We start from the raw sequence: 12,446 nt of genomic DNA, 5'->3' as shown, positions 1-12,446 counted from the left end.
CCTTCCGAACCCCTTCAAAATCTAATTTCTCAGCTTTTATCTCTGCTGCCTAACTGTTATGATCAGTTTCAAAACTGATTCTTGAGGTAGATTTAGGAAATTTTGAATTAATTTAAATTAAAAAAAGGTAATTTTAACATTATATATATAATATAAAACCCAAAACCTTTAAAAAACAAAAACCCCGCCTCCTTTACAAGTCAGAGGAGAAAAATTAATTCATTTCGGGTCCCACTATTGTACTTATGTACACGTTGGCAAAACTGCATATGGTTTTTGAAACCAATTACTGCCTACGGGACCACTCATAGTAGTTTATGAAGGTTAAGAGGGTGCTCCCGTAATTAATATCATCCGTTGATTAGTAAATGAGTGGAATCAACTAAACTGCTTGTGGGGGCACTCCTTGGGATAAAAGTCGTGTAGTTTGTGCCTCCGGGTTTATGTTGGATCTGAATACAATATCTTTGGACCATTGATTGGAAATAAAAAGTCTCAGTCATTTAACTGCCTTTGAAGGTCGTACTCCTGAATAACTTGAGATTCTCATAGGATCGTTGTACCATTGAGAAGATTTGGTGATTCCCTACAGAAAGAAACACCATGTTTGTTATTTGAGGATTTCTATTCCCTGATGAGGTGTTGGGTAAAATTCAAGTCACAATTTGTTGCTCTGTTCTTTTCCAAGCAATTCCACTGCTCAATAGTTTGGTGTTGTCAACAAACCAAATCTGTATGGTCGTGAAATATTGTAGAGATAGCTCACGAAAATCTTGAATAGATGACAAATTATACTTTATCATAAATTCTTTGAGCTCAGAGTAGAGTTTCTTAACACATAATCAAGGATTTGTCATCCTACAAATCGAATTTCAACAGGGAAGAGTCATCCCCAATTTGTAGGATGTTTCTACAAAAATTGGCCTCTAAAGAATTAATGAAATATCTTAAACCAATCCCAATTTTTGGAAACTTTCAGCACGAAAACCAATTTGGGGCATTCTGCAGAAAACCCAGATCGCGGATTTTTAAAATTCGACACCATTTGCCCAAAAAATGAGCCCGAAATTCATGGCTTGTAGATGACTGTGTTTTCTGTATATGTGATCTTTGCTCCAAATCTTTGTGGAATTCGTCAATAAGATTCTTGTCTATGGTGAGACAATTTAGAGTAAAAGTGTCAATTTTATCACTGCAAGGAACATCAACTCCATTCATTTCTTCAATTTCCATCATTTTGGAATTAAAGAACGTGGGATGAGGAATCCACTAAATACCACAACCATCAGTGTTGCCAAAGAACCTCCAGCGTTGGCAATAACTACGCTTCGACAAACTCCAGCTATTGCACGGAATAATGCAGTTTCCATTTGACTCATAGCAAAGAATACAAGAAATTGATGAAGAAACCTGCCAGTTTCAGGGGAGTACCCAATCCCATAGTAAGTAATTGAGGTCCAAATAAGTGAATCAAACAACGAATGTGGAATCTTCAGAAGAAATCCTAGAAGAGTGTATGCCCATGTTGGGTAGAAGTAAAGGTCCCTTTGTCTGAAGAACACTGGAAGTAGTCTAACTGTCATCACTAGCTCTGGAATGCCAATGAAGATCATGATCATGAGGGAGAAGGATAGAGAGGAAAGATAATAACGTTCATGCTCAAGGTCAACGCGCATGTGTGACCGGAAGAACAGTGTCATTGCAATAAATGCAACTACAGAAAGTTGTGCTTCCTTGATGACATAAACAAATGAGTTTCTCTTCATAAGTAGCCACTCTCGATCAAAACATGCTTTGAACAAATCCCATTTTTTAAGTGAGTACTTGCTGAAAGACAGGGAAGCTCTGTGGCCTTCGGACTTATCAAAAGGTTTAGAAAGTTCTTTTGCTAACTTCTGGCCAACATAAAACTGTTTGAATTTCTGAGAAAACTTCTCTGTTGAAATGTATCTATACGAATTTTCCTTGTCCTCCCAATATTGTTCTTGATCCTTTCTAGAGGTAACCTCTTGCAGAAAGTCTGCAATGCCCTTATGCTTTGGACACTTGAAGCCACAAAACTCAAAAACTCAAGAACATGATCACGGGGCCCATGGTAAACTATCTGTCCTTCTGACATTATAATGATATCATCAAAGAGATCGAATGTCTCAGGTGTTGGTTGAAGAAGTGAGATGACTATAGTAGCTTGCCTAATGTGCGCAAATTGTTGAAGACACTTAACAATCTGAAAAGTAGTGGAGTTGTCCAAGCCAGTAAATATCTCATCCATGAAAAGAGTTTTCATTGGTAACACAATCATTTCCCCAATTGTCATTTTTTTTCTCTACCCACCAGAAATTCCTTTTATCATGGCATTACCAATTACAGTGTCTGCACAAATATCCAGACCAAGGATCTTCAAAATATAATATGTTTGAAGACTCCCTTTCAACCCCTCAATTGCAGTTGCCTTCATATACATGTCTATATCTGTTTATGGAAGAATGCCAACTTCCTTTTCTCTTTTTCTTATTTCCAACAGCAAGTCATGCTTTCTTCACAACTCCATGCAACTCGATTAGTCAGGATAGTGTGCAATATTTGATCAATTTTTAATCCAGTGTTTGATCAACATTCTCCAATGTATTAACTGCAAAAGCCTCAAGACCATAAGGATGAGAAAAGCCACCAGTTGAAAGAACAAGGTCTAGCATTTGCCACAGGTTCCATCAAATTTTGCAATTTTTAATTTTGTGTTGGAACTTCCTTAAATATATTTAATATTTTAATTGTGCCAGAATGAGCCACAACATATCACAAAGACAAGTACACAAGAAGTAGGCACCATGCCAGGGAAAAACCCCTCTAAAAGGGGAAAAACCATCATAACTCTTCTTATTAACTTCAAAGGAGACTTCCAAGACCAAACCTCGACCAGGGCACCCACCAAGTCAACCATCCTACCTTTCAATATAAGAACAATATATGCAACATTCTTCTGCATCTTCTTCTCCACTTTTGCAACTTCGATCTTTTGAAAAACCTTAGCATAATATCTCCAAATTACATATCATGAAACACTAGGATATGTGAGCTTCATTCCCTCCCTTGCAAGGCTCATATATCATTATTGTTTTTCTATTACATGTAGGAGATCAGATCAGAAGCTTGTCCTTGATGTTCTCCCAAATTAGGTCATGTACCTTCCAATATTTAGTTGTCTGAGTGGCTCAAATAACCATCTCTAAGCCGACATGAGCGGGGTTGGTCGATTGGACTGATGGAGCCCCTCTAGACACTTATAACTACAACAACAAAAAATATTTTCTTTGATACAAGAGACCAAATGGGTCTATTGCATAATGATGAAGACACTTTGACTCAAGACAACCCTAAGAGCATACAATGGATGCTTGACCTAGAAACAAAATTAAAAAATCATGAAACCCGTGTTCATAAATTATTCTTTTTCTTCTACATTTATTTTTCTCTTTCTTTTCTTTTGATAAATAAATTACATCATGACGCAAATACAATTATGAAGACCAATAATAGTTACATTTCTCAAAACTTAGCACGTATTTAGACAACTTTATATTGTTTTTGGTGGATGACATCTTGGTTTATTCGAAAACCAGATAAGAACGTGAAGAGCATCTTAAAGCACTGTTGCAATTGCTAAGGGCACATAAGATATATTCCAAATTCAACAAGTGAAAAATATTCCAAACACAAGTTCATTACTTGGGGCACGTCATTTCGAAATAAGGAATGGTTATGGACCCAAAAAAATTCAAGGCCATAATGGAGTGTCTCGCTCCCCAAAATGTCATAGAGGTTAGATCCTTCATCGGATTAGCTGGATATTACCAACGATTCATTTGAAAATTTCAAAGTTCGGGAATACAATCACATCCTTACAAAAGAAAGGAGTCAAATTCAAATGGACATTTGAATGTGTAGCTGGTTTTGAGTGGCTTAAGAAATTATTTAGATGTGCCCCTATTTTAAGAATAGTAGATCCAGAGAAGGACTTTATGGTTTTTACCAATGCTTGTAAGGAAGGAATAGGTGGAGCCTTGATGCAAGAAGGACACGTGATTTGTTATGAGTCAATGAAATTAAATGAACATGAGAAGAAATATGTTACTCACAACTTGGAGCTTGTAGCAATAGTGCACACCTTGAAAATGTGGAGGAACTACTTGATTGGGAGAAAGTTTGTGTTGATGTCAGACCATAGATACTTGTTTGACTAGCCCAAGTTAAATGCTAGACAAGCTAAATGGTTGGATTTGATCAACGAATTCAACTTTGACATAAAGTGCATCAAAGGAAAGTAAAATAATGTAGTAGATGCACTTAGTAGAAGTATACAAGTCGCTCATTTGACATCCATGAGCACTTGTGAATTTGAAATCAAGGAAGGGATCAAAGAGGCATCGCTTCATGATGAGCATTACTAGCATATGAAGGAATGCTTGTAGGAGCTAGAGGGATCAATAAGCAAGAGATACAAACTCATTAATGATGGTATGTTGATGTTCAAGAACAAAAAGTATGTTCCTTGTGTAATTGACATAAGGAAGCTAATTATGGAAGATTTCCATAAGAGACCTTACTCAGGTCATTCTGGTTATCAAAAAAGGATAAAAACGATAAAGAAAATGTATTATTTGCCAGGATTGAGGAATGAAATTGTTGAATACATTGCCAAGTTCCTGTAATGCCAATACATCAAAGTATAATGAAAGCACCCAACAGGATTGATACAACCAATTCGAATTCTTGAGTTGAAGTGGGAAGTCATATCCATGAAATTCATCATGGGATTACAAAAAACAACCAAAAAACATGATGTCATTATGGTCAAAGTGGACAAGTTGAGTAAGGCAATTCACTTCATAGCTATTAACTCAACCCACAAAGCCATAGGTATAGATTATATATTAATGAAGGAAATATTCAGATTGCATGGCATACCTAAGAAAATCATCTCAGATCAGGATTCCAAGTTCACTTCCAGTTTTTGGAAGGCATTGTTTGTTTGTTTTGGAACCCAACTAGATTTTAGTATCATATATTATCCTCGGGCAGATGGCCAAATGGAAAGAGTGAATAGAATTTTAGAGGACATGTTGAGAATGTATGTCATGCATCAGCCAAAGAAGTGGGAATAATTTCTACAATTACTGGAGTTTGCATACAATAATTGGTATTAGGAGTGACTAAAGATGACTCCTTTTGAGGAACTATATGGTCGCAAATGCAACACTACTATTAGTTGGGATGACCCTGTGAACAAAGTGGTTCTTGGACCTAACATGCTAAAAGAAATGGAGCAAGAATTAATCAAGATCAGGGAGGAATTGAAAGCATCCTGAGATAGGAAAAAGAGTTATGTAGATCAATAGAGAATTAACAAAGAATTCCAAGTGGGAGAACATGTATATCTCTACATCAAACTAAGGAAGAGCCCACTGAAACTAGGATCTTGTGCTAAGTTGGCACCTAGATTTTGTGGACCATTTCATATTTTGAAAAGAGTGGGACTAGTGGCTTATAGATTGGCCTTACCACCCACAATAAAAGCACATTATGTTTTTCACATTTCTTTCTTAAGAAGTATGTACACGAATCTAATCATATTTTGGACCAGTCTATGATACAAGTGGAACCCAAGGGAGAGTCCCAAACAGAACCATTGTGCATCTTAGACCGAAGGCGGACACACTTCGGAACCAAGTAATATAACAGATCAAGGTGCAAAGCAAGCACTTTCGACCCAATGAAGGAACATGGGAAATAATGCAACAAGTAAGGGAACTTTACTTGTTTTTGTTTAATGATTAAGCATATGTAAGAATTGTGATTATAAAGCTCATTTTTATTCTTTTGCTTTCTAATTAAAAAAAACACTAAGGATGATGTTTCTTTAAGGGGGAGGAGTTTGTAACAATCACACCTTTATATCACCTATTTTTTTATATGTGATCGTAAATGTAAAGGCCAATGTGGCAACCACGACTTGTTGAGACAAATCTTCTAAAAAATTCAATTATTAAACTATTTTTCTGAAAATAATTAAAATATGAAATGTTGTCCTGAAGATAGGGACACAAGGATCCAATTCTAAGGGAGAGCAAAGAAGTGGGAGAGCGAAGAAGTGAGGACGACATTCCAAACCTCAAATATGGAGGAGGTGGCATGACAAAAAATCCAACACTTTACACATGGCAAAGAGATGATTGGGAAGGAGGAAATGACCATGTTTTCTTGATTTCATGATGTGAGGGAAGGTGAGTCAAAAGTCTCTCAAGATATGAGTGGAATCAAGGAAAAACAAGAGGCAATAAGGAAAAATGAGCAGAAGGGAGAAGAGAGAATAGTAGAGAAACAATGGAAAACATTGAACATGGAGCACAAGAACATTGGTATAAATGAAACCAAGCCTTGTGCTCTGGAATTGGGGTTTCTTCCCCTATATTGATGTATTGAGGCTACTAGATTATGAGTGTCCAAGCCAGAGTGGCCACTAGGAGGATTAGAGGAGGACCAAATCACAAGTGCTTGCTAAGTAAGTTGATAAACCACTAAGTGCTTGTTGAGAAAGTTGATAAACCACTTAGTGCTTAATGAATGGGATGATAAACTACTTGGGTGTTTGTTGTAAAGTTGATAAACCACTATGAAAGGGGAACTGAGCCAATGTGGTGCTTATCAGGAGGTTGATAAACCACTTGGATAATGGGCTACAATCCTATAGTGCTTGCTTTGAAAATACAACTGATAAATCACCTATATAGTGGATTAAGACTCCTAGAACTGAAAAATGCCCTACTTGAGCTTTGGGTGGATTCCCTCATCAAGAAACCCCTCAAATTTTGGATCTAACTTAGGGTTGGTCCCTTGCAAGAAATATTTTGGTGTAGTTAGCCTATGGTTGGGTGGAGACTTGAAGTCCCTCCCTTAGTTGCAAACCAATTCAAGTTATCCAAACAAGTATAATGTTGTATGCATGAATGAACTATGGGTAATGAAATTGTCTGATATATTATTGGAAAATTTATGTTTTTGCATTACTCATGGAAGGTTGTTAAATTCATTACATGTTCATGGTGTATAAGTTGTCCCATATGTCTTTATGGATATGTTTAACTTCTAGCATTATGTGATGGTTATCATTTTCATGAATTATAGGGATGTTATATGATTATATCTGGTTATATAAGATCTCTTTGTGACCTTGTTATTGCAGTTGTTTTCTAGCCATTTGATATCGTTATGAATTGAATGGATCATTGCGACACTTAAGATTCTCTCACATGATGAGAAGGTAACCTATGTGTTGGATGTTAAACAACGATTTTTCTCATGGTGATAGTCACCTGGTTCAAGAGCGATGCAATGATTTTATAGTTTATGTGTACTTGTGTATCGTTGATAGGTCTTGATTTTCTTTGATCAAATCTTGGTTAGATTTTTTCATGTGAAATATGACCTTTGGAGTCACTTCTTTCTTTGTTTAAAATCCATTATAAGTTGAGTTTTGTTGTTTCCTTGTAATTCTTATGCAAATGAAATAACACATATGAAGGTTGATTCTTATTATTTGGCCATTATTCTAAAGATCCAGTGTTTTTTTTAAAACATATGGTCTTCAAGAAATTTTGGTAACTTCCCTCGAGTTTCCTTTTTTGCAAGTGTTGATGTGTCCAGAGTTATTTGAGGTCGGGTGGTCCTTTTTATGGACTTTGTATCTAGGTCAGATACTATTTCATTTCCCAAAGGTTGATGAATTTGGATTTATCTCAGACTAGATGGTCCCCTTAAGTGTACTTTGTATCTAGATATCGAGGGGCTGAATTTCCAACCCCACGCGTGGATGCATCATGATAGACAAAGCATGTGCACATTGAAAATGTTTCTGATTTAGTATATATTTGTAACTAGAGATCCAGGTGGGCCCTGTGTTGGTAGTTTATTTGCACGAGGGTTGGATCCTCCTCTTATGATGTCGATACCACATCTGAGATCTGGGGAAATCTCGATGTATAGGAGGGTACCTTGATTTGAGGGGTTTTGGATAAGGCTGGGACCAAATTTTTGTGATTTATTTGTAGCTTACGGAAGTCCGAGGACCAGGGCGTGTCAACATCAAATAGTTGTGTGACACCACAGATTGTTTGAGAACCAAATATAATGAAAAACAATAAGAGATCAGGCCTAACAGGACCTGCAACCCTGTGTTAACATGGCAATGCCACGTGGGCTTGATAAGGACCACGTGGAGCCGCGTAGGAACTTGTCGATGTTTGAAGCTTTAGGCCTCATTATCAAATGAGTGTATTTAAAATGACGTGATTTTGAGGAGCTCAAATCAATGGCCGACGATCACCCCGGGGCCCCCTAGGTTCGTCGTGTGTTAATACGTGGTGTTCCACATGGGGATTCTTGTCATGGGTCCCCCATTTAATTGAGAATCACTTTTGGGAAGTTTGACTAGGGTGTGGGACCCACCAATGGTCCATGTTCATCCACCCCTTGGTATACCAATAGTTAATAAGAGGGTAGGTTTCGAAACCAGATACCTACCAGCAATAAAAACCACCCAAATTTGATTAATGGTATCACCGTGATCGCCACCCAAGGTGTTGTAGCATGACATGGAACCACCAGCGAAGACATGGTTAGGCCACGTGGAATATATTTAGATGTCACATGGCATTATGTAATTGGTCTAATTTTAATAGGTCATAACTCTCAAATTAGGAATTTGATTGAGATGAAATTTATGTCGTTAGAAAGCTCTCGACGAGCTAGATGAGATGGTGGTATTTGTTTTAAAATTTGATTAAGTTGTAAAAATAGATATTTTTGTAATCCCATATTCAAGATAGAATTTGGAGATTGGTTTAAGTCATAAATAACACCTCTCACAAACTAAGATAGTTCAAGGGGGTGAGAGGAGTGTTACAATCTATGATGGTATAGAATTGGAACATTTAGAGAGTTTCATAATCCTCCCACTTAGTCACTAGAGGATCCCCCTTAATCCTTAGGGTTTTCGTATGGCCTCCCCACTAGGTTAGGGCATGGTCCTCTAGTTTAAAATAAGCAAAATAAGATTTATGTTCTTCCTTTATGTAATAAATTCTTAAATAAACCTCTAACTACTGCAATCAATGATTTAATTTCAAAGTGTCAATGTCACCTTGATACAGGGTGATATTAAATTTCACTTCCATCTTGAATAGGTACTATGAATGGTTTTATGGAACTTGAACTAGGTTGTTATTTTTTGGGTTCTCCCTTAGTGTCCTTCTCTAGTTCTTCTTAATCCCTCAATTTTTCCTATGATCTAACCTTTGAATTGAAACCTCCATCTTCTTTGATTCTAAGGTTACTTACGAGTTGTCACAAGAAGGTTCATATTATGGTTGATATTAGCAACCTACTCTTCCAACCTTGTGTAACTCTTATATGCCAAATCTTGAGGGTTATTAATAAGATTCATTGACCATGGATGGGGTTATATGATTTTTAGCGTAAATGATATGGATCCCCTGTAAATCCATACAATATATGCAAAGAAACCTACTCTAACACCAATATGATATATAAATTTTCATGGGTATTCCACTGGACAGTTCACCACGATAGATATAATAAAATATATTTAAAATATGAAATCTATAATAAGAGGGCTAATTTTCCTTAGATTCTTAGATTTATTAAATTACTATTTTTGCTTATTCATGCTATATATGAAGTATGAAAATAGAGAATATTGAAAAAATGAACACTCACAAACCTCATTGACACAAGAGATGCTCTGGGAAACCCTTATAGCAGAAATCACAGTTTGAATTTGAGGTTTCTCTGCTCTCTCTTTCTCTGAATGGAAATGGATGCAAGTAAAAAGGAGTAAGACTTGTGGCCCTTTGGTTGATATAGAACACAAAGCCTCTTCTTCTTTTCTGTCTCTATCCCCTCATAACTACTCTGCTCATTTATGGGAAAAAATGCACTCGAATAGAGGGGAAACCCTTTTCCTCCTAATGGCCTAGTTATAAGAAAACTTGATAGACTACTAGTGGTTAATTTTGACTCCTTTAACTCTTAACTAGAGTTCCAATATTAACTCGTATAGAATCTTCTTCACCATGTCCATGTGGCTAGCCATTTTTCCATGAGTAATGGCATCATTAGAAAGGTATCTATGTCTAGAACAAGGCCAAGTTTTCTAGCACAAGTGAGAGTTTCTGACCCATAAAAGTTTAGGACATGCCTCAAACTACCCCCATAAGGTTTAAAACCCAAATTCACTAAACTAGGACCCATCGGTAAAAACGGTCCTATGAGTTTATTCCTCCAATTTTCCCACTTTAAAAGGATCAAGATGGATGAAAAATAATATAGTGATCCAATGTGGATAATTTTAGAATGAATATGTCCTTGTTTTTCGCCTTAAGAAATATATACACTACCTTAACCAAGCTACTTCGTTTTAGTATGCTAAAGCGTTTAACTTTCTTCTTGACACCTTATTTTTCTAGATGTTATTCTAACCCCAATGTATATACCAAGAAAGTAGGTAACCATATCATAATACTTGTTCTTTATTTTGTTGGTCCTATTCTCACTAGCAATGACCCCAACTTTTTAAACCATGTGAAATCCAACCTTAAGAATAAATTTCAAATGAAAAACTATAACCATATGTCACAACAAACCTTACAACATTATGAAATAACTGATTATGTGTAGTATTATCTTAGATCTCAAGATTATTATTACTAGCTCAGTGCTCAAATTTATGGAAATAATTGAAACCAAAATGAGATAACAAGAAAGTGAACATAAAATCCACACAAATGAACATGAGACATCACTTAGAAAATCCAATATGGGAGAAAAACTATCTAGAAGGTAAAGCCCGTGATGTGTTTTCATTTTCTTGGTTATGAAAATCCAAGTACAAATTACCATGGATAGTATGGTCTGAATTGTTATTGTAGAATATTCTAACTCATCCACCATGCTTCAAAATCGTGCTCCTAGATTATATACTCAACTAATAATAATAACAATACAAAATAGTGGAACCCATTCTCTTCTTAGAGACCTAATATTTAACATAGCTTGATGGTTATATAGGGTTAGAGTTAAGGTTTTTGCATGCCTCAGCCCTCAATTAGTGTTAGGATTTTGGACCCTCTAGAATATTCTTGAAAGTCCACATGTGACTAGCCCCACATGTGTGAATAATGGAGGCTAATGTGGCATCCACTTGGTACCATGGTGGTGAAAGGGGTAGGTCAAGTTGTGGGAGTCCTAACTTTTGCATTTAAATTCTAATTGACGTCATTTTTGCATTGTTGGAAAGATTTTGATGTATATAACATTTTAGAGGGATTGTGAGCTATGCTTGAAAAGTGTTGACACCAAAAGATTTCATTTAATGCTGCAAACTCACAATGAAAGATTTTAGACCCCAAATCACCAAACTAGGACCTACCCCTAAAGTGGGCCCTATAAGCTAATTCTTCCCATTTATCCACATAGAAAGTACCAAGATAGATGGAAACGTTTATAATGATCAACTCCAAATAATTAAAAGTCTATTATAGGATATATTTCAACATTGGATCCAAATATGTCAATTGGGCTTGCAAGAAGTAGAAATATCTTGCTCTTTCTTTTATAGAAGTGGAGTATCAAGTAGTATTTAATGCAACTTAGGAATCTTGTGGCTTCAGTGAATCCTCTCATAGTTTTGATTACAGTGGTAGCATATGACCACACTCTAGTGTGATAATCATAGTAGCATCAAGCTCACCAAAGATCAAGTAAGAAAATAGTGTAGAAAACACATTGAGCTACATATGCACTTTATCAAAAAACTTATCCAATATCACATTATTGAAGTGCTCCTTTCCATATAGATGATCAAGTTGCAAACATTTCATAAAGTCTCTTATAAAAGCAAAATTTTCCAGATTATGATCTATGTTAGGAGTTCAAGAAGTTTTCATTAAGTAGGGATGAGTTTTAATCCATTCCTTCTCCTAGTGCACTACTTTTGTAAAGCCTTCAATCCTATCCCAACTTATTCTTAATAGATGATGTTAGTATATTTAGACACATAGGAGTTAGTTAAGATGAACTTGGTTTAATGTTTCTTTAGGTAAGATGTGTTTCTTAAGTGTATTAGTATGCATTTATAGTTATGTAATTTGACAATCATGATATGTTTTTTTCCAAGGAAAAAATCAGTAACTTTCTATTAATAAAAATGAAAAGTTACATTTAGTAGATGCATTGAAGCATTCAGAGGTTGTCCCGTGGGACCAGTGTGCATGTCACACACATAGTAGCGAAGCTACCAAAGAATAGAAAATAAAAATAAAATAAAATTACAGATTGCCAGATAAACTAGACTTTTCTTTTTTGCCTTTTTT

At 36.0% G+C, this 12,446-nt stretch overlaps 1 pseudogene; it reads right to left on the bottom strand.

The window, feature by feature from the left end:
* Positions 1–1,232: 1,232 nt before the first annotated feature.
* LOC149167382 (ABC transporter G family member 35 pseudogene) overlaps positions 1,233–12,446 on the bottom strand; it is a 98,893-nt pseudogene continuing 87,679 nt past the window's right edge.

Source organism: Pinus tabuliformis, chromosome 5_1, assembly GCF_031772625.1.
Source record: "Pinus tabuliformis cultivar Carrire ecotype Pingquan chromosome 5_1, CPIR1, whole genome shotgun sequence".
Classification (NCBI taxonomy): Eukaryota; Viridiplantae; Streptophyta; class Pinopsida; order Pinales; family Pinaceae; genus Pinus; species Pinus tabuliformis.
Note: the sequence above shows the minus strand (reverse complement) of the source record. Positions and strands in the feature narration are given on the sequence as shown.